Source organism: Mustela nigripes, chromosome X (genome assembly GCF_022355385.1).
Source record: "Mustela nigripes isolate SB6536 chromosome X, MUSNIG.SB6536, whole genome shotgun sequence".
NCBI classification, from domain to species: Eukaryota; Metazoa; Chordata; class Mammalia; order Carnivora; family Mustelidae; genus Mustela; species Mustela nigripes.
The window spans coordinates 15,947,858-15,952,829 of NC_081575.1; the positions used below are offsets into that span (position 1 = coordinate 15,947,858).

Below are 4,972 nucleotides of genomic sequence, written 5' to 3' on the forward strand. Positions count from 1 at the left end.
TTCCACTGGTCTATGTGTCTACTTTTATATCTGCACCATACTGTTTTGGTTACTCTAGCTTTGTAATATATTTTCTAATAAGGAAGAATTATGCCTGCACCTTTGTCCTTTTTTCGCAAGACTGACTTCGCTATTCATTGTCTTTTGTTGTCCCATATTAATTTCAGAAGTTTTTTTCGATTTCTGTTTTTTAATTTTTTTATTATTTTTTAAAAGATTTTATTTATTTATTTGCCAGAGAGAGCGAGAGAGAGAGAGAGAGAGAGTGAACACACAGGCAGGTCAAGCGGCAGCAGAGTCAGAGGGAGAAGCAGACTCCCCGCTGAGCAAGAAGCCCGATGTGGAACTCGATCCCAGGACCCTGGGATCATGACCTGAGCCGAAGGCAAACGCTTAACCAACTGAGCCACCCAGGCGTCCCCAATTTCTGTTTTTTAAAGAGCCAGTGGGATTTTGATAGGATGGCACTGTATCTGTAGATTGCTTTGGGAAATATGGACATTTGAACAATAGTAAGCTCAAATGTTCTAATATTAAGTTCAAAAAAGTTCTAATATTAGGTTGAAAAAGTTCTGATCTATGAATATGGTGTGTCTTTCCATTTGTTTGGGTTTTTAATTTATTTCATCAGTGTTTTGTAGAAAATAGGCTAGAACTTGAACAGACATTTCTCCAAAGAAGACATACAAATGGAACAGCAGATATATGAAAAATGCTCAAAATTACTAATCATTGAGAAATGTAAACCAAAACTATAATGAGATACCACATCACACCCATCAGGATAGCTATTATTTTTTTAAAAAAGACAACAAGGATTGGCAAATATGTAAAGAAATTAGAACCCTTGTATACTGTTGGTGGGAATGCAAAATAGTGCAGTCATATGGAAAACAGCATGGAGGTTTCTCAAAAAATTAAAAATAGAATTACCATATGATCCATTAATCCCATTTCTGAGTATTTTTCCACAATTAATGAAGTCAGGGTCTCAAAGAGGTATTAGCACTCCCATATACATAGAAGCACTATTCACAACAGCCAAGATGTGGAAACAACCTCAATGTTCAATGACAGATGAATAAAAAAATGTTGTATATACATGCAAAGGAGTATTAATTGGCATTAAAAAAAGAAGGATACTCATTTCAGCAGTACATACACTAAAATCGGCCCTTTACAGAGAAGATGAGCATGTCCCCTGTTCAAGGAGGGCATGCAAATTTGTGAACTGTTCCAGATTTTTTTAAAAAACACCACATAAAAAAGGAAATTCTGCAGAATATGACTATATGGATGAACCTCAGGACATTCTGCTAAATGAAGTAAGGCAGTCACAGAAAGACAAATACCATGTTATTTCATTTTTAGGAGGTTTCTAAAATAGTCAAATTCACACAGAGTGGAATAGTGGTTGGCTGGAGCTGGGGGGCAGGGTGAAATGGGTAGTTGCTAATCAATGGGCATAAGGTTTCAGTTAAGCAAGATGAGTAAGTTCTAGCTGTACATATATTCAGTGATACTGTATTGTACACTTCACAATTTTTAAGAGGGTAGATCTCATATTCAGCATTTATAAAAATTAAATTGAATTTAACTTAAAAGTCCCCCCAAAAAGTCCCTTAAGTTTTTAAATAACTGATGGGGCGCCTGGTGGCTCAGTGGGTTAAGCTGCTGCCTTCGGCTCAGGTCATGATCTCAGGGTCCTGAGATGGAGCCCCGAATCAGGCTCTCTGCTCAGCAGGGAGCCTGCTTCCCCCTCTCTCTCTGCCTGCCTCTCTGCCTACTTGTGATCTCTCTGTCAAATAAATAAAATATTTTAATAAAATGAGAGAATTCATTGGTAGCAGTCTTGCCTAACAAGAAATACTAAATAAAGGAAGTCCCGCATCGGGCTCTCTGCTCAGCAGGGAGCCTGCTTCCTCCTCTCTCTCTCTCTCTGCCTGCCTCTCTGCCTACTTGTGATCTCTCTCTGTCAAATAAATAAATAAAATCTTTAAAAAAAATTTTTTAAATGACTGAAATCACATAAAATATCTTCTCTGACCACAACAGAATGGAGCTCTAAGTCAAAGCCAGAAGGAAAACTGGAAAATTAACAAATAGGTGGCAATTAAACATGCTCTTAAAAACACTGAGTAAGGGGCGCCTGGGTGGCTCAGTGGGTTAAAGCCTCTGCCTTTGGCTCAGGTCATGATCCCAGATCCTGGGATCAAGCCTCACATCAGGCTCCCTGCTCAGCTGGGAGCCTGCTTCCTCCTTTCTCTCTCTCTGCCTGCCTCTCTGCCTACTTGTGATCTGTCTGTCAAATAAATAAATAAAATCTTAAAAAAAAATTGAGTCAAAGAAGAAACCAGAGGGAAAAGAAATGTATGAAATTAAATCACAACATAACAAAACTTAGATGTACCAAAGGCAGTGCTCAGAGAGAAATTGAGAGGTGTAAAGATACACATTAAAAAAGAAGAAATATCTCAAGTCAGTAACCTGACATTACACTTTAAGAAACCAAGAAAAGAAGCTCTAACTAAATACAAAGCCAGTAGAATGAAAGAATGAAGATTAGAGTAGAGATAAAGAAAAGAGAACAGAAAACTATTACAGCGAATCAACAAAACAAAAAGGTAGTTCTTTGAAAAGACCAAAGTTGACAAACATTTAGCTGAAGTAAGAATAAAAAGGGGAAAGGCTCAAATTACTAAAATCAGAAATGAAAGGGGTGACCTTACATAAATATAAAGGATTATAAGCAAATACTATGAATAACTGAACACCAACAAATCAGGTAACCCAGATAAAATGGACAACACTGTACATACTGGAAGTTCTAGCCAGAGCAATTAGACAAATGAACAAACCAAAAAACCCTCAAATTGGAATGGAAAATGTATACATATATTCATAGATTTCATGATCCTATAGATAGAAAATCCTCAAGAATTCACACACAAACTACTAAAGTTAATAAACAAATTCATCAAAGTTGCAGGATAAAAGAGCAACACACAAAAATCAGTTGTATTCTTTTTTTAAAAGACTTATTTATTCTAGGAGCAGCTCAGTTGTTAAGCAGTTGACTTTGGCTCAGGTCATGATCTCAGGGTCTTGGGATCGAGCCCCACATCAGGCTCCCTACTCAGTGGAGAGGCTGCTTCTCCCTCTCCCTCTGCCTACTGCTCTGCCTACTTGTGCGCTCCATCTCTCTCTGTCAAATAAATTCTTAAAATCTTTTAAAAAATATTTATTTATGCTATTTGAGAGAGAGAGAGAGAACATGAGGGGAGAGGAGCAGAGGGAAAGGAAGAGAATCCCAATCAGGGCTCAATCCCACAACCCTGAGATCATGACATGAGCTGAAATTAAGAATCAGATGCTTAATCAATTGAGCCACCCAGGCACTCCAAATCAGTGGTATTCATATATAGGAGCAATGAACAATCTGAAAAGGAAATTAATGAAATAATTCCATTTATAGTAATAGCAAAAAGAATGAAATACATCAGAATGAATTTAGCCAAGGAGGCTCAAGAGTTGGAACATAAATATTACAAAACACTACTGAAAGAAATTTTAATATACCTAGAAAAATTAAAGGACATCCTATGTTCACAGAGTGAAAGACTTACTGGTAAAATGGTAATACTGGGGGTGGCTAGGTAGCTCAGTCAGTTAAGCAGCTGACTCTTGGTTTCAGCTAAGGTCATGATCTTGGGGTGCTGGGATCAAGCCCTGCATCAGGTTTTGAGCTTAGTGGGAAGTCCGCTTGGTGATTTTCTCTCTCCCTCTCTCTCTGTGCCTACCCTCTTTCACATACTCTCTCTAAACCAATAAACCTTTAAAATAAATAAAATGACAATACTACACAAACAATCCACAAAACTCAATACAATTCCTACCAAACTTCTGATAGCCCTTTTTACAGAAACAAAAGCCAACCCTAAAATTGATATGAAATTGCAAGACAAGTCAAAGAGTCCAAAGAACCTTCAAAAAGAAGAACAATGTTGGAGGCCTCCTACTTTCTTTTTTTTTTTTTAAGATTTTATTTATTTATCAGAGAGAGGGAGAGAGCGAGCACAGGCAGACAGAATGGCAGACAGAGGCAGAGGGAGAAGCAGGCTCCCTGCTGAGCAAGGAGCCCGATGTGGGACTCGATCCCAGGACGCCGGGATCGTGACCTGAGCCGAAGGCAGCTGCTTAACCAACTGAGCCACCCAGGCGTCCCGAGGCCTCCTACTTTCTGATTTCAAAATTTATTATAATCAAAACAGTGTGGTACGGGCATAAGGATATATACAAAGAAAGTGAATAGAACTGTGAGTCTAGAAATAAGCCTGTACACCTACAACTAACTGATTTTTGGCAAAGGTGCAAGTTCATTCAATGAAGAAAAACAGGCTCTTCAAAAAATGATGCTGAGACAATTGGATATGCACATGAAAAAGTATGAAGCTGAATGTCATACTTTACATATATGCCCCAAAATTAATTCAAAATGGACCAAAGACTTAAATGTTCAAAGAGCTAGAACTTTAAAATTCCGAGGAAAACAAAGGTCAAATCTTCATGACTTCGGATTTGGCAGTGATTTTTTTAGATATGACACCTAAAATACAATCAACTAAAGAAAAAATAACTTGGATCTCAGTAAAAGTAAAAAAGTTTTGTGCATCAAGAAAGAGATGCACTTCTCCAGAATGGGAGAAAATATTTATAAATCATACATGTAATAAGGGCCAGCTACTCAGAATATATAAAGAACTATTACTATTCTACTATAAAAAGACAAACTGCCCAATTAAAAAATGGGCAAAGGGCTCAAACAGACATTTGTTCAAAGAATATATACATGTGACCAATAAGCACACGAAAAGATACCTGACATTATTATTAGTCATTGGGGAAATGCAAGTAAAAATCACAAAACCTCACACCCACTAGTATAGCTATAATTAAAAATGAAGGGAAACTA

At 37.4% G+C, this 4,972-nt stretch overlaps 1 non-coding gene across 1 annotated transcript; it reads left to right on the plus strand.

Annotated features, from left to right (window-relative positions):
• Nucleotides 1-1,139: 1,139 nt before the first annotated feature.
• Nucleotides 1,140-1,246, plus strand: LOC132007922 (U6 spliceosomal RNA). Its single transcript, XR_009401476.1, has one exon. It is a non-coding gene; the product is annotated as a U6 spliceosomal RNA (small nuclear RNA).
• The last annotated feature ends 3,726 nt before the right edge of the window (nt 1,247-4,972 follow it).